The sequence below is a fragment of the Nicotiana sylvestris genome, chromosome 4, assembly GCF_000393655.2.
Source record: "Nicotiana sylvestris chromosome 4, ASM39365v2, whole genome shotgun sequence".
Classification (NCBI taxonomy): Eukaryota; Viridiplantae; Streptophyta; class Magnoliopsida; order Solanales; family Solanaceae; genus Nicotiana; species Nicotiana sylvestris.
In genome coordinates this window covers 141,377,201-141,396,132 of record NC_091060.1, presented here as the reverse complement: position 1 = coordinate 141,396,132, position 18,932 = coordinate 141,377,201, and positions in this window count along the sequence as shown.

Here is an 18,932-nt window from a genome sequence, read left to right as displayed (position 1 = left end):
AATTAGTTTCTTTTGAAATTCATTAAGCAATTAAATTTAATAGATAAGTACTAAAATAGTTGTTATGGTTGGGTGATTTAATCTTAAATAGTTGGCTTCCGCTATAGTGTTCACTGATTATAGTCTCATCTAAATTCATCTCAAATTAATATACAAAAGATAAAATAAAATTTTTAAAATTTCTATATTTCTTACATAAGAATCTCTAACAAGACTAGAAAACTTGTAAAAAAAAACATAGGATATGGAGTAAACGTATTAATGTGACATATATACTCAACTACTACTAATTGTTATTGCCTTTATATATCTTTTTGCTTCATTATATCTTATCTTCTAAGTCTGCATCGATTTATTATTTTTAAAAGAATAAACCTCCCTAATGAAAAAAATTCAATTTATAAATTTAAAACAAAAAATATTATTGACATGCATTCAATGTTTACACATAAATTAGAGTACATAAAATATCACTTAATTAAACTGAACCATAAACACCTCTAATTGTAATTGTTAGCTGGTCATAAATTGGATCTTAATGGATATGAAAGGGTGGTAAGTGTCTCTTCAATCTTAACCAAAGTCTTCGAGTTCAAACCCTACAAATGAATTTTCTTCGACAGAGAGCGTGAAGTAGGATTTTCTAGCGCGGATTATTTGAGTTTTAAAGCAGCTACTGTACACTAAGAGGTCGTTTGGTTGAGAAATAAGTTATTTCATAATTAATTATTTCGGAATTAGTTATCTCATTCTCCTTAGGAATAAAATAACACTATAATCTCAATATAACTAATTCGGAATTAATTATACTATAATTTTATCCCAAACAAATAAAAGATAAATTTATCTCAAAATTTAATTTCAAAAGTAATTAAACCTTATCCCTCGTGTCTAACGAGCCCCAAGTGAAAAAACAAAAAAAAAATGACGCTTAATCAAGATTTAATTTATTGCTTTTATTTTTCAGCTCGATTTGCGCAACTCTTTCCGGGTTAGTGAGTTCTGGATTATAGTACCATTATCCAATAGAAACTGAAGAAGGGAATATTAAAATAGATTGTGCAAACCATGCTATGATTTGGATTTGGGAGGATTTAACTCATTCGTTGAGCTAGGCGGTGATCAGCTTTAATTTATCCTAAGAGTATCACTGTTTGACCATTGACCCTTGATCTATTTGACCATATCTTTCCATGAATATAAATACTCTTATTTACAAACTTTTCTTTTTTTGGTCAAATTATTTAAAAACTTGCCTGGACTTTACAAGTTCCTTATATGGATATATGAATATGGGAAAATGCATAAGTACCCCAGACTTATATCTGGATTTCCAATTATACATTTTTTTTTGCAGAAATTCTATTACCCTCTAAACTTATTTTAAATGAAATTATTTGCACCCTTAACGTTGACGTGGCAGAGTGTGTGTATTTCACTCTTCCAAAGAAGAGTGAGAAGCAAGAAAAAACGATTTTCAGATTATTTTTTATTCTTCTTTACCATATTTTCTTACTTTTTTTCCTTTTCCTTTTCCTTTTCCTTTTTCTTTGTCTTTTTTCTTTTACTCTTTTTTGTTTCTTCTCTAATTCCGGCGGATATTCATTCATCGGCGACTTTGTCTAATCGTTTTTCTTCCATTTTTTCTTTTCACACAAATTAAACTCTCAAAAAGATATATTCATAAGCAAAGCAAAATACACTCAGATTTGGGAGAAAAAATTCATCATCGGAAGACCTTCCCACGCCGGAAAAAACATGATGTATTGAAATTTTAACTTGAAAAAGTTTTCTCAACTTATATTCGTTTTTATTTCTTTTGCTCTTCCTCCCACACATAAATTATACTTTCAAGAAAAATTTATATAATATACAAAACAAAACACACTTAAATCGGGATAAAAATCTATCGCCGGAAAAAATGGTATTTGTGAAATTCTGACAACCACCATTTTATGCCGCCGGTGACCAAAACAAAAAGAAAAAGAATGAAATAACCAAAACAAATGAGAATAATAAGAAATAAGAAAAAAGGATAAGAAAAAGAAGAAAGAATAAAAAAAGTATTAAAAATACATGTGGAGGCGCGTGTAGCTCACCACTTACCAAGAGTTTGGTTGTCAGCATTAAGGGTGCAAATAATTACATTTCAAATAAGTTTAGGGAGGTAATAGGATTCCCGCAAAGAAAAAGTGTGTAGTTGAGAATCCGAGTATAGAACAGGGGTACTTATGCATTTTCCCTATGAATATTATCTATGGATTTTGCACAAGCAAAAACATTATTATATTTTCTTAATGATGATTTAGATGGTAATCGCTTACGAAAAATCTTTTGGTACGCTGAATAATCAAATCGCAACTAAATACAAATGTCACCTTAATTAAGATAAAAATTGGGGACAATAAGGGTGTTTTAACCACTTCCATAACATATAAAGTATACTCGTTCTACTCAACAAGTGAGGTTTGCTCAGTTGGTAAAGGCATATCTACTCGTGACTGTTAGGTCCTAGGTTTGAGTCACGCTGAAGGGGAAATGGGGAAACACTATAGATCCTCCTAAATTGGGAAGAATTTTCTTTTTAAAAAAAAATACTCCCTTTGCTCCAATTTAAATTAAGTTTTTGGTTATTTTCGTACATATTAAGGAATTCACTTTTTAACATTAATTTTCAAACAAATTGACCATATTAATCTTTATTATCTCTTTAACTTGTTCATTGGAAATATAATAGATACTCTGAGATTCTTTACTCTAAGGGAAAGTTTGAAAAGAAGTTAACTCTTTGATAATATTTGAGGAGGAAAATTAAATATTTCGGACCACAAAAAAATGCTAAAAATTAATTAAAGTGGACTGGAGGGTGTCACACCTCCTTTTTCCTACACCCGAAGGTATATAAGGGAGTTTTTCCAATTAAAGTGACATTATTCGAAATGAGATTATTTAATTATTTCAGAGTCGCCACCTAGGATAATTTATGGTGTCCCAAGTCACCGGTTAAAATCCCGAATCGAGGAAGTTGACTCTTATTTAATGGTCTACGAACACAGAAATTCGGGTAAGGAATTCTGTTAACCCGAGAGAATGTGTTAGGCATTCCCGAGTTCCGTGGTTCTAGCATGGTCGCTTAGTGATTTATACTTGGCTAAAATTGCGTAATTACTTATTTTAAAACCTATGTGCATTTATCTTTTACCGCTTTTAATCACTTGATTTGTTTGTAATTAAAGAATTGAGTTACGCGTACGTATACTCTTTTCTTTTGGCACGTCAAAAAATCATGCCACGCAAACGTGTCCACAATTAATAACGCTTGGTTTATTTATATTAAGAAAGGTTTGGTTGAAGTTGCGCGAACGCATCCCTCGAGTTACTTTTTGGAATTAAAAACGCAATTATGTTACGGGAACGTATACATAATCACAACACTAGTCTAAATCGAGCCTAAAGCAAACTACGAGTGTTCATTTTTTAGAAATTGTAATCGTGTCGCGCGAACGTGTACACAATTGAATTAATAACATTTTTATTATAAAAATGAATTTGGCCAAAGTTGCGCGTGCTTAAAACAAACTACGAACATTTGTCATTTTTGTATGATTAAATGGTAGGCGGCGCGCCTCGGACTATATGAGCTAATTTAATTTAATAACCTCTGAAAACCCATTTTTATTGAGAAGATTTGTTCGAAGTTGCGCGAACGCATACTCCGAATTGTCTTTAGAATTGTAATCATGTCACACGAACGTGTCCACAACCACGACAGTATATTAAACGTGCCTAAAGCAACTAACACGTTATCAACTTTGCGAGGGCCCTGAAAATTAGCTAAATGGCACGCCTCAAATTTTAAGTATTTTTTAAAAGAAATAATTATATGAGGGTCACGCATTTGTCATTTTTATTTGGCACGGCGCATCCCGACTTTAATTAAAAGGACGTGACTAGTTCATCAAAGAACGTAAGGGGATTCCTACTTATGTTATGCCAAAGATTAAACTAATAATTTAATAAAAAAATGAACTGGTAGCAGACCGCCCACATTTGATTGTGGAAAGGCCGAGTTAGTCAAAAACCAAGTTCAAACCCCATTCAAAAACCATTTTAAGATAAAAAAAAGTGCTAAACAGATCTAAAATGGACAGTAGGAAATAAATCCAAACCAAGCTTACTAGACCAACCACATGAAGGGTCTAAACTTGTAATTTGAACCACAGCCATGAAACGTACATCCAAATCATCCAATCTTAACTAATTAATTAAGGATCATAATCTTCAATTTACACATGATTATACGAGGTTTACAACATTCCTGAATCACTTATATTCAAACAAAGTTCACCCAACATTTAAATCAAATATACATCTAGGAATGAAATATCCAAAATAAACTAGACTGAAAGCATGAACAATAAAATGACAACATCGAGCAGAAATTACAACAAGAACTTAATGTTTTTCCTTTAAACTCCAGCTCGGTTCACAGATCTTTACACAAACTTAATGAGGCTTCATTTCCAACATAGTTTCAAGAGAATACCTGGTATGTAGAACAGAAAAATGGGGTAAGCAATCAGCAACAGCAAAATACAGCAGCAGAAAGCTCAACACAGTAGCTTCAACACCTCAATCCAGAAATCCCAGCAACACGGAGAAAATCAGTAAAAATGGAGAAGAAAAATAGTCCGGAAATCTGTCTTTGTTTTCTCTTTCTAGCTTTGAACTCTCTCTGATGTTCTTCCGCTCTCAATATTTCAGAAAATTTAGTTTTATCTTTTTTACTCTCTCCAAAATGAATTCTGCCCCAGTGTATCCAGAGTGTATACCGCTCTCTCCGCCCCCTTGAATCTGATTTTCAGCTCCCTTAAATGGGCATTCAATTAGTGCATTTTCCACTACCAATTCAACTTTTCTCTTCTTTAATCATCCACTTAATTGTCCACTCAATTAGTGCTTTTAGTTAATTTGATAATGCAAATACTACCATACCACTATTAGGAGCTTCTCAATTAGTAACCACTTGCATAAAATTATACTAATCAGTGGATTATTATACACATTCAACCAAATTATTGAACTAATCCCAGTTATTCTGCCTAAGTGATTAAACGAGATACCATTTCAAAGTTTTCTGATATCCTAATTATTAATTAATTCCAAAAAATGTAAAATCAAATCTTAAATGTCAATGCTATATTTTTATTTTTTTAATGCATTAATAAAATTAACACATGCCCACAAATATATGTAAACAATCAGAAAAATCACGCAATAATTCCTAAAAATAACAAATAATCAAGGCCAAAACCTAATTTTGGGAATTATTTTGGAGTAATTCGTATGAGGCAAAAATCACATGCTCACAGCTGCCCCTCTTTGTCCGGAAACACGAAGAGTTTTCGTGCAAAGATAAAGTGAGCGGATACGAGCGATTTTTGCCTGTTTGAACACTCCGTGGAAAGCATTTTTTGAAAGATTTGACTGAACCTCTGCTTCAAAGGTTTCCTACATATCCTTGGCTATAAAGGAATCAGGTCAATGTAGTTCGGGAAGTTTGGTAGTTGGTACTACCATGAAGCTGCGATTTTACTGTTACTGTTGTTGCTGCTGCTAATACTGCCTACTGACCTCCTTATTACACCATGACAAAAATGACGAAGCTAGACTAAGCTATAATCTATGTTTTACAAAGATTTATTTCCAAACTTGATCTTGTGACTGATGTTGCCTCTTTGACTTGTATCTTCCTCGGTGAAATCCCTTTGTTGCCGACTTGAATTGTAATCTGAGATGTTTTCCCTTTTCTCCAGATGGACGCCTGACTGCTGAGCTCGAACTGTACTCTGAGATGCTTTCCCTTTCTCCAGGTGGATGCCTGACTGCTGAACTTGAATTGTATTCCCGTGCTCTCCAGGTGGGCTCCTGACTGCTGAATTTGAATTATATTCCCTTGCTCTCCAGGTGGGCGCATGATTGCTTAACTTGAATTGTATTCCCTTGCTCTCCAGGTGGGCGCCTGATTTCAACAAAATAGACAAAAACAAAGAAATATATCTGCCCTGGTTTGGTAGCTGGGCACATATGTGAGTGTAAACTGAATCATGTTACCAAATATCAATAAGAACTTGAAAGCTGAAACTTGAACTGTACTCCCTTGTTCTCCAGGCGGGCTCCTGACTGCTGCGCTTGAAAGTATTCCCTGCTCTTCAGGCGGGCTCTTGACTTCAACTTGAAAGTATTCCCTGCTCTCCGGGCGGGCTCCTGACTTCAACTTGAAAGTGCTCCCTGCTCTCCAGGCGGGCTCCTGACTTCAACTTGAAATGTATTCCCTGCTCTCCAGGCGGGCTCCTGACTTCAAAATAGACAAAACAAAGAATTTGAAAGCTAAAACTTAAATTGTACTCCCTTATTCTCCAGGCGGGCTCCTGACTGCTGCGCTTGGAAGTATTCCCTGCTCTCCAGGCGGGCTCCTGACTGCTGACTTGAATGTCTTCTCCTTGTTCTCCAAGCGGGTACCTGACTTCAACAAAATAGACAAAAACAAAGAAAATTTTCTGCCCCAGTTTGGTAACTGGGCGATTTGTAAGTTGTTAGCAATATTGTAAACCAAAATATAACTTGAAATACCAAGACTAGGAAGTGCGTCTCCTAGGGGTGGAACATTAATGACTTAAACTAGGAAGTGTGTCTCCTAGGAATGAATTTCAGTAACTAAAACTTATACGATCCAAACTAGGAAGTGCGTCTCCTAAGGGTATAATCTTAGTGCGTGGAACCAGGAATTGTGTCTCCTAGGGGAAAGCTCAATGTAGGAAGTGCGTCTCCTAAAACAAAAATATAACCTGAAAAACTCAGACTAGGAAGTGTGTCTCCTAGGGGTGAAACTTCAATGACTCAAACTAGGAAGTGTGTCTCCCACGAATGAACTTAAATGAACCAGACTAGGAAGTGCGTCTCCTAGGAGAAAATCTCAATTTAGGAAGTGTGTCTCCTAAAACATCAATACAACCTGAACTACCCAGACCAGGAAGTGCGTCTCCTAGGGGTGAAATCTCAATTTAGGAAATGCGTCTCCTAAAACAAAAATATAACCTAAAAAACCCAGACTAGGAAGTACGTCTCCTAGGGGTGAAACATCAATGACTCAAACTAGGAAGTGCGTCTTCCTAGGAATGAACTTAAATGAACCAAATAGGAAGTGCGTCTCCTAGTGGTAGAATCTCAATTTAGGAAGTGCGTCTCCTAAAGCAAAAATATAACCCTAAAGACCCAAACTAGGAAGTGCGTCTCCTAGGGGCGAAACATCAATAACTCAAACTAGGAAGTGCGTCTCCTAGGAATGAACTTAAATGAACCAAATAGGAAGTGCGTCTCCTATGGGTAAAATCTGAATTTAGGAAGTGCGTCTCCTAAAGCAAAACATAACTTGAAAACCCACACTAGGAAATGCTTTTTCTAGTGGTGATGTGTGATCTTCTCAATAGCCTTTGCGTAAGCAGAAGTGGGGCATTACACCTGAAAATTTCAAACTTCCAAGCTTTGATATGAACATAGCTTCCGTCCATGTTTTAGAAAAAGAAAAACTTGTGAGTTTAAACATGGTGGTTGGTTTGTGGCCTTGACTTTGCGGCGATTGCTCTTTCACTTGCCATGATAACTTTGATTTCACCTTGAAAGACATTGCTTGCTTGTTGACTAACCAATTTCTCTGTCACCCTTATCACAGAAAATACCTCTTCTCCGTTCAGACCCAGTACCCTCTATCTGTTGCATTGCTCATGAACTGATATTTACCAAACCTTTGTGTTTCACATGAATCCCAAAGCACATCAATTGCCACCCACTCAGTGCGCATGCTGTTCTTTCTTGACTTAAACCACTGCCTTGACCTTGAGGCCTATTGCTCCTTCACTTGTCATGATAACTTTGATTTTCGCTTGGAAGACCTTGCTCGTCGTTGGTTAACCATTTTCTCTGTCAACCTCATCACAGAGAATACCTTTGATCAGTTCACCCAACATCCTCTATCTGTTGCACTGTTCGCGAATTGAAATATACCAAACCTTTGTATTTCTCATGGACCCCAAAGCATGCTGATTGCTACCAACTCAGTGCGCTTGTTGTTCTTTCCTAACTTATGCCACTTTGATGTGCTGGACAGATCCCGTTTTGTGCAATTGGAAAGCTGATGGCAAATTTTAAAGTCATTTCTCACTTATTTTGACTAAACAGACTCGGGAAGATGAGGTAAACAATACAAAAGGAATAGAGTAAAGGGCAAAAGAAAGGGATGATTCCTAACAAGAAATTAGAAACCTATCAGATGTGGATACTAACTCTCATGACCATGACATGCACCTGTGGCCTATTCTATTAAGCAAGCTTGATATTCAACTCCTGTTATACCTCTAAACCGTGAAACTGGGCTTCAATGCTCCGATCATCCAATATGATTCACAATCCTTATTCGACTTGTAGTGCCCGAAGGGTTTTCACCATCAAGCCTCTCTCATTTTGTTCTTTCTCTCAACTTACCGTCGCCTTACGGTGCCCGTGAGGGTTTTCACCAATAAGACTCTCTCATTTTCATTATTTTCTGATTGGACCAGAGTGTTGCCCCTGATATGAATTACCTCTCCTTGCTTGACTTGACATTCCTCGAAGACGGATCAGAAGGTCTTTCTTTGGACCGTAACGTGGCCTTTTGGATGAGGTTAAAAAGAAAGGGTATCAAAGGCTCAAAACAGTTCGACATGGGTTTAAAATTACAACTTTTGGAATCAGATTTCTTACAGCAAACACAACTTCTGCCCCAGTTCCTTTGCTTGGGGACTTTTGGATTTTTATTTTGATGGGACCGAACCGTGAGGCTGGCTACGTATCCTTAAAAGGAATCAGGTCGAACGTAGTTCATGACATATGAATTGCCTTGTTGTTGCAATTTTCTCTTCTTTCTCTTCTTTTCTTTTCTTTCTTCCTTTTCTCTTTTTGTTGTTTTGTTGTTTTGTTGTTTTTTATTTTCTTTTTCTTTTCTTTTTCTTCTTTTTTTCTTTTCTCATTATTTTTTCCTCTCTCTCTTTTTATTCTTTTTCTTTTCTCTTTTTTCCTTACTTATCTTTCGCGCTTGTTTCTGAACTTTGCTACTGATTCCAAAAGAGGGGTATGAAATAAAAATAAGTAAGACTCAAAAGGGTAACGAAGGATAAAGTGTTTAAATAGCAGAACAAAATATCTTCTTCATTCCAATCTCCAAAACATGCCAAGTGCAAACTACACAATTAAACAAACCAAGGAAAACATTTGTAACATCTTTTGATTGTACCAGACTTGACAATCATATCTACACATTCGCTTTCTACATCTGTTAACTAAAAGCACCATTGGAAAACACGCTCACTCTCATTATCATGAACGGCCCCTGTCAATTTGGGGCAAACTTGCCTTAACTTTAACCTGATGTGGCAAGATGCGTTTCAACAGTATTTCTTTATGTTCTATTTGCCCCAGTATCGCAATTCGGGCTTGAAATGATCTCAAAATGCCTTTACTTATTTCCCTCAAATGTCCCTATCATCTTCAAAATTGTTTTATTGCTTCATGACTAAATTAACTTTTTAAGACCAGGCTGATAATTACGCGTGCATGTCATGTCACTAGAGTTAACAGGAAAAGAACTATAAAAGGAAAAGAGAACTAAACAAAAATGACTAGAAATAATAAAAAACAGAAAATTGCATTAGACAGATGGTGAAAGGGTTTGAACAACAGAACAAACAGACTAAACTAGGGTTACAACCTTGGAACAAACCTAGACAACACTAAACGAGCTACTACGACTAAACAAACTAGGCAAAATAAAAGGATAGAAGGGTTTGAGTCACAAGATAATATCCGGATTACAACCTTGAAAATAACCCGAACAACAGAAATGACAACAAAATAAACCACCAAAACTCCTCTCCGGCTGACCAAGAAATGGAGCGTCTTTCCAATTACCAAGAACGACATCTTAGCCACTGAGTTCCTCATCAATATTGCCAAGACCATTACCAACTTCAATATCATCAACTTCAGTCAACAAGTTCCCAAGAGGGTTCGCGTGCTCCCTGTCACTGTCATTGATCACAATTGCCCCTTCTTGAATCATTCTTTCTATTTCCCTTTTCAAGGAACGACAATCTTCAAAGCTATGCCCTTGGACATTAGAGTGGTACATGCATCATACAGTAGTGTAAGCACGTGATTTTTGACCCTCCCCGGGAATTTTTACGCTCTTAGCTTAAAATATCTAATTTAGGACTAATAGAGCTATTTTTACTATTTTTACTTTATTTCACTGCAAAAAGAAAATTTCAAAAAAATACATATATAAATTTTAGTTTATGTATCTCTCATAAACTTGAAAAAATACAAAAATTGCACTTTATTTTGGTATTTTATATAATTTCGAAAATTACAAAAATATAGTTCTATTAAGGTTTTATAGTCATTTTAACTTTGAAAAATACAAAAATATTACCTCATATCTTATCTTAATATTTAAAACGAAAATTACAAAAAAATATAGTTTCATTAATATTTTGTAGCTATTTTAAATCTTGAAAAAATATTCAAAAAAGATATAGTTTTGTTTAAATACTAGTCTTATTTTTGGTAGTTATTTTGCTTACATAGGACTAGTTAAGCAACGTGTTCCTATTTCTCGGGTCCTGGCAAAAGAATAATATTCGGGTTTAAACTACCCGGTTTTAGGCCTAATTTTCGGACCTAGCCCATAATAAACCGTGTCCAGGACACGTGGGGAACCCCACCACGCGTGGGGAACATATGCCTTGAACCCCACCACGCGTGGGCTCATTTTCATGGGCAAAGCATTACAAAACACGGACTTTTGAAAATTGAAGGGGGGACCACTGTTCCGGTTTCTTCTCCAAAAAGGAGGAAGAAAAAACCTACAAAAAAAAAAAAAAGAAAGGAACGAACGGAGCTGGGACTGGAAAAATTTTGAAAAGAAAAAGACTGTTCCTCTTTCTTCTTAAAAAAGAAGAAAGAAAGGAAACCCTAAAAACCAGGCAAAAAAAACCTCCATTCCCGGACGTCCCCTCCAACGCCAAAACCCCAGCTTCCCTCGTCCAAACAGCCCCCTCCATCGTCCAAACACCACCATTAAACCGCCCCGTCAACCTCCCGCACCAGTCCGTCGACCACCAAACTGCTCAAACGACCATAACCATCGCTGAAACCACCCTTTCCGACTTCTTCAAGTCAAACGACCCCCACATCCGCTGCTATCATTGCAGCAGCTGCTGTTCTTCCTCGCCGGAACAGCTGCACCACCAAGTCACCTTCCACCGCGACCAAACGACCATCGTCCAAACGACCACTCAGTCCCGTCACCTCCACCATAACCACCATAACCAGTCCGTCACCTTCTCCATCACCCCCCCAGCGAAACCACCTCCTCCCTCGTCGTCTCGCAACCAGTCCGTCGACCACTGCCCGGCGACCAAGCAACCAGCAAAAACCCACCTTCATTAACGCCGGCACCCTCACGTCCAAAACCTTCAACCAACCCACCTGCTCGTCGACAGTTGTGGGGTCCAAACTCTCCGTCGAGGTCGTCCGGTACGTCGAGGCGCTGTCCGAGGTTCCGTTGTTGTTCTTCGTTCAGAAAGGTCCGACTTAAGTTCCGTCGGAATCGTGTTTGTCGTCCTGAGTTTGTCGAGGTGCAAAGGTTAGTAAACCTCGATGTATTAGATAAATAAACTTTACGTTGAATGTTTGAGATGCAATATAAAAATTGGTATGGAAATTTTCTGCCTATGTTTCACTGTCTGCATTTTTGTTCATTTTCATGTTATGTTATTCTTGTTTATTTGATGTCGTTTAATTAAGTTGGACTAGTCGTACTATGACACAAGTTTGACATTAATCTGTTCGTCCTTTCCTTCGGTTAGGTCATTCGAAAAATAGTATTAGTGCACGCTGTTACTACTACCGAAACACTCATTCGCTAAACTCAGTTTATTAATTTTTTGACAAGTTATGAGATTTTAGTTGTAAAGAAGCCGTAAGGTTTAGTATTGTTAAAGACATAAAAATGACACCCTTTTTAAAAAAAAATATATATATATAATAATAATAATAATAATAATAATAATAAAGAATAAAATGAGACGAGCCTCGCCGAATAAAAAGGACAAATTGCGGGGCCCTCACAAAATATATGTATTAAATACTTAGATTCCGGGATGGGCCGTTTAACAAATTTCACGGCCCTCCCCAAAAATAATAATGCGCTAGTTGCTTTAGGCGCGTCTTTAATAATTTAATTTTCTTAAACTCGGGTGTGCATTTCATGCGACCCAAATCCAAATCCTAAAACATCAAATAAAATATGTTTCGGATCGTGGGTGCATTTCATGTGACACAGTCCAAAGATATATTTTAAGCGATGTTCACATTCTTGTAAAAACAATAATAATAAAGCGGTTAAAAGATAAATTTGCACATAAGTTCATATTGTATTAAAAATCAGATAAATAAGCCAAATATAACAGTTGAGCGACCGTGCTAGAACCACGGAACTCGGGAATGCCTAACACCTTCTCCCGGGTTAACAGAATTCCTTATCTAGATTTCTGGTACGCAGACTGTAATATAGAGTCATTATTTTCCTCGATTCGGGATTAAAATTGGTGACTTGGGACACCTTAAATCTCCCAAGTGGCGACTCTGAAATAATTAAACGAATCCCGTTTCGATTGTCCTTTAATTGGAAAAAACTCCCCTGCGCCCATCGGGCGCGGAAAAAGGAGGTGTGACAAGTAGGATCAAAGCCTTTTGCATATGGGTCTGGAGTATAGCCGAGGAGCGGCTCAATCAGGCTAGAATGCTTTAATTTTTCAAATAAACTTGTGTAGGACTCCCCAATTGGCGTGAAACTATTTCTTTGCCTTTGTTCCCTTCCTTGCCCCTGTTTTCTTGGGTGCTCAAAAATGTTGTGAAGGCAAGAATGCATTATGCGGTACTGGCGCTCGCCATAGGGAGTGACCTGATGGTTGGGCAGATGACCAGACATTGTTCGGAAGATAATACTGAGGTGGATTATGTGGAGCTCAGGGATAGGTTTGGGGTTGGAATTGAGGCTGGGTATATTGGTGAGGCGTACCCTTTGGTCCATGTCGTGACTCTGAAACGACCATGGCAACATCATCGTGTTCCTTCTGACCCAGCGAGCTTCCTGTATCGTTCTGAATTACTTGTGTTGTGGCTTTTAAAGCAGAATAACTCATGATCTTGCTAGACTTCAGCCTATCTTCTACCATTTCTCCCATTTTTACCACATCATTAAAAGACCTACCCACAGCCGTGATCAAATGCCCAAAGTAAGTTGGTTCTTGAGCTTGAAGAAAGTACTCGACCATCTCTTTTTCTTCCATGGGAGGATGGACTCTGGCAGCTTGCTCTCTCCATTTGAGCCCGTATTCCCTAAAGCTTTCATTAGGCTTCTTTTGTATCTTGGTGAGGGACATGCGATCTGGGACTATTTATATATTGTACTGAAAGTGCCTGGCAAAGGCCTGAGCCATATCATCCCATGTGTACCACCTGCCAGCATCTTGGCGGGTGTACCACTCTAGAGCTGCCCCACCCAGACTTTGACTGAAGTACGCCATCAATAATTTGTCTTTTCCATCGACGCCTCTCATCTTACTGCAGTAGCCTCTCAAATGGGCCATGGGATCTCCATACCCGTCATATAAATCGAACTTTGGCATCTTAAACCCATCAGGCAGTTGGACGTCAGGAAACAAGCACAAGTCTTTGTAAGCCACCCTCATCTGGCTCCCTATCCCTTGCATGTTTCTTAAAGACTGCTCTAAGATTTTCACCTTCCTGGATATCTCATCTTGCTCCACTGTCTTAGCAAGCTTTTCAGTCTCACCGGGAGGCTCAAAATGAGGAGCGAGAGAGTATGAATCTGAGACTTTGAAAGTTGGTTCTGGTGCACAGTGTTGGACATCAGGGACTTTGAACACAACCTCGTTAGAGAATCGAGGAAAAGTAGCTGGGGGAGGAATTACAAGAGCATGAGTGGTCAAAGGGGCAGGATATGATGTGCTTTTGAGGGGTGGAGTGTGAAAAGGTTGTGGGGAGATATCAACAGCAGTGGGAACCTGGACTTGTGATAGTGATGGGATAATTGCAGGGTTTTCAGTGTAGTTAGTGGGGAATGAAGGTGGAGGATGCCCCCTGATCCAAGACTGATACATTTCTACCATCTGCTGTTTCACCCTTTGGAACTCCTCTTTCAATTCAGACTCCGACTCCACAAACTCCCTTGACGGGTCAACAACTCTTGTGTCCAAGTTTTTGCTAGTCATGGCTACCTTACCCTTTGGCCTTGTGTTGAATGAATGAGTTACCTTAAGAACCACAAACCAACCACCCTTTTTTTGTGAATATAACAAAATGAAGCTATCACGTTAGCGTTAGGGCATTTAATAGCAAAAATATCACATTGCATGCAATGCACCTAGCAACAATTAATGATTCTAGAATGACTTCGAGGGTCATAAAGTCACTTGGCATCATCCCAATTTGTCCATTTGAACCTTCTCTTTTCTTTTCTTTTCTCACTCTTCTTAGCTCGCTCATTTTCCTCTTTTTCTCTTTCTGATTATCGCTTTTTTCCTCCCTCTTATCCCATGATTTCATCTTTTTTTCTTCTTCTCTTTTGTTTTTTTCTTTTTATTTCATTTCCTAATAATAATAAAAGAATGAGTCGATCGAACCCTATATAGGTTGCCTACGTATCATGACGCCGCATGAATCAGACCTTTGCGTAGTTCTGGAAGATCAGGAATAAAGAAAACAAATTGACATTCTCTTTTTCATTTTCTTTTTACCTTATTGACTACTCTGATGAGAACAGAGAAATAAAGAAGCAAACCCTTTTTTTTTCTTGAATTTTTCTTCTTTTGAAACAAATACTCTGCGGGAATTATTAAGGAACAAACCCTAGAGGAGACATTTTTTTTTGTTTTTTTTAGGAAAGAAATCTAGATATTAAACCATAGAAAAATATTTTGAACTTGCATTTGATATCCCTGAAGAAGGATTTCGCATCGAGGAAATATAAAAGATATTTCTGGATTTTAGTTTTTGATTACCTCAAGGGGAAACTCTAATGATAAACAAAAGATAAAATATATTTTTTCTATGTACAACAACCTAAAGTTCTAATGAAAATAAAAAGTTTTTTTTTTATTTTTCACTAATTTCCCAAAGAAACACCTCAAAAGAAAAATCTTTTTGGATTTTGGAATTAACACCTTAAAGAAAGCTTTTAAAGAAGCACTAAAATAAAATTCTCTCTCTCTTTTTTTGAATTTTGGTCCTAATATACTAAAGGAAACATAAAAATAATTCATTTTACGTTCTAGATATTAATTGCCTAAAGGAAAAACAACCTCAAAAATTTTCTTTTTTTTTCATTTCTAGAATTAGTATTCTAAAGAAAATTTATAACGGAAATAAAAAAAATGCAACATCTCTTTTTTGGATTTTTGGGTCACAACACATTTTCGCATATAAAGCAGAAAATACAATAACAAAATACTTGACATTACTATACAAAACTAGAAAGTAAAAGACGACATAAAAAAACATAAAAATAAAATAAAAATAACAAATATAAAAATCTCCTTAAGCAACTCCTGAATGCAATCCTGACCGGATGGTCACGGGGTGTCTGTCATGCTCAAACTTCAGTAAATAAATCCACACCTGTATAAGAAAACCTAAACCAACACTATGTGAGACAATAACATTCCCTAAGACACATGCAAGACATGATTGGGGCTATTTTTGTAAAATAGTTTATTTGGCTAAAAGGTGGCTAGAAGTGCAAAATTTTGCTAAGACCCCGCAAAGCCAAGAACCTAAGATTTACTAGGAAGACCGGACCCTATGTGGGTTGCCTACGTATCACGCTCCGAAAGACGAGAATCAGGTATGCGTAGTTCGGACAGATTGGATACAGGCGAGAATAAGATTTTTTTTTTCTTTTTTATTTTGAAAAATGATGAAACTTGCAAAATCTTTTTTTTTTTTTTTTGATTTTCTGATTTTCGACAAATGATGAAAAAGTGCAATTTTTTTTTGAATTTTCAAGCTCGCTTTATCTTCACACTTCACCCTCTTTTTCTTTTTTTTCATTTGCCCTCAACTATCATTGGTTCGCCAAATGACTCTTTTACCCTTGAAGATTGCAACATGTAGCACATTAGGATGCATCAGGATGTTCTTTTATTTTTTTGGGTACACCTGTCCTAGACAGACCCAACCCCTGTGTTGAGTCCCCAAAGTCAGATGCACGTGATGCAAACAAGCGTTCCTACTAGGGATCCGACATGAGGCTATGTTATTCTAGGTTTAAAAACCTGGGTACATTTGTTCTAGACCTGGCTTACCCGAGCGGACAGCTCGAGCCGAGGCGGGGGCAACGTACCGGGAACACGAAAGTCTACCTCGCCTAGTTACTTGACCCAACCTCGTTTTACTTGGTATGACTTCTAACAGAAAAGTGGGCCACGCGCACGTGTGCACCATAAATTCATAAGACTCAGAAAGAAAAAGGGGTTCGTAGCAGTTTATATATACAATTCAGATAATATCAAAGCGGTAAAAAGCAACATTTAGCACATTAGGCACAAACATGTAAAAATCAGATAATAAATAAAGCCAAATATAACAATTATTCTAAGCTCGAATTCTTGAACCCTGAAACAGAGATTCTGGGTTCGGTTCCCAGCAGAGTCGCCAGAGCTGTCACACCTCCTTTTTCTTACACCCGAAGGTATATAAGGGAGTTTTTCCAATTAAAGTGACATTATTCGAAATGAGATTATTTAATTATTTCAGAGTCGCCACCTAGGATAATTTATGGTGTCCTAAATCACCGGTTAAAATCCCGAATCGAGGAAGTTGACACTTATTTAATGGTCTACGAACGTAGAAATCCGGGTAAGGAATTCTGTTAACCCGAGAGAAGGTGTTAGGCATTCCCGAGTTCCGTGGTTCTAGCACGGTCGCTTAGTGATTTATACTTGGCTAAAATTGCCTAATTACTTATTTTAAAACCTATGTGCAGTTACGCGTACATATACTCTTTTCTTTTGGTGCGTCAAAAAATCATGTCACGCAAACGTGTCCACAATTAATAACGTTTGGTTTATTTATATTAAGAAAGGTTTGGCTGAAGTTGCGCGAACACATCCTTCGAGTTACCTTTTGGAATTAAAAACACAATTATGTTACGGGAACGTATACATAATCACAACACTAGTCTAAATCGAGCTTAAAGCAAACTACGAGTGTTCATTTTTTAGAAATTGTAATCGTGTCGCGCGAACGTGTACACAATTGAATTAATAACATTTTTATTATAAAATGAATTTGGCCAAAGTTGCGCGTGCTTAAAACAAACTACGAACATTTGTCATTTTTGTATGATTAAATGGTAGGCGGCGCGCCTCGGACTATATGAGCTAATTTAATTTAATAACCTCCGAAAACCCATTTTTATTGAGAAGATTTGTTCGAAGTTGCGCGAACGCATACTCCGAATTGTCTTTAGAATTGTAATCATGTCACGCGAACGTGTCCACAACCACGACAGTATATTAAACGTACCTAAAGCAACTAACGCGTTATCAACTTTGCGAGGGCCCTGAAAATTAGCTAAATGGCACGCCTCAAATTTTAAGTATTTTTTAAAAGAAATAATTATATGAGGGCCACACATTTGTCATTTTTATTTGGCACGGCGCATCCCGACTTTAATTAAAAGGACGTGACTAGTTCATCAAAGAACGTAAGGGGATTCCTACTTATGTTATGCCAAAGCTTAAACTAATAATTTAATAAAAAAATGAACTGGTAGCAGACTGCCCACATTTGATTGTGGAAAGGCTGAGTTAGTCAAAAACCAAGTTCAAACCCCATTCAAAAACCATTTTAAGATAAAAAAAAGTGCTCATACATGAGCAACAACAGAACTGAAGGAAAACTCTAAAACCATTGTGTTGTATTTCAAGCTATATAGGAACAGATCTAAAATGGACAGTAGGAAATAAATCCAAACCAAGCTTACTAGACCAACCACATGAAGGGTCTAAACTTGTAATTTGAACCACAGCCATGAAACGTACATCTAAATCATCCAATCTTAACTAATTAATTAAGGATCATAATCTTCAATTTACACATGATTATACGAGGTTTACAACATTCCTGAATCACCTATATTCAAACAAAGTTCACCCAACATTTAAATCAAATATATATCTAGGAATGAAATATCCAAAATAAACTAGACTGAAAGCATGAACAATAAAATGACAGCATCGAGCAGAAATTACAACAAGAACTTAATGTTTTTCCTTTAAACTCCAGCTCGGTTCACAGATCTTTACACAAACTTAATCATGCTTCATTTCCAACATAGTTTCAAGAGAATACCTGGTATGTAGAACAGAAAAATGGGGTAAGCAATCAGCAACAACAAAATATAGCAGCAGAAAGCTCAACACAGTAGTTTCAACACCTCAATCCAGAAATCTCAGCAACACGGAGAAAATCAGTAAAAATGGAGAAGAAAAATAGTCCAGAAATCTCTCTTTGTTTTCTCTTTCTAGCTTTGAACTCTCTCTGATGTTCTTCCGCTCTCAATATTTCAGAAAATTTGGTTCTATCTTTTTTACTCTCTCCAAAATGAATTCTGCCCTTGTATATCCAGTGTATCCAGAGTGTATCCAAAGTGTATATCGAGTGTATACCGCTCTCTCCGCCCCCTTGAATCTGATTTTCAGCTCCCTTAAATGGACATTCAATTAGTGCATTTTCCACTACCAATTCAA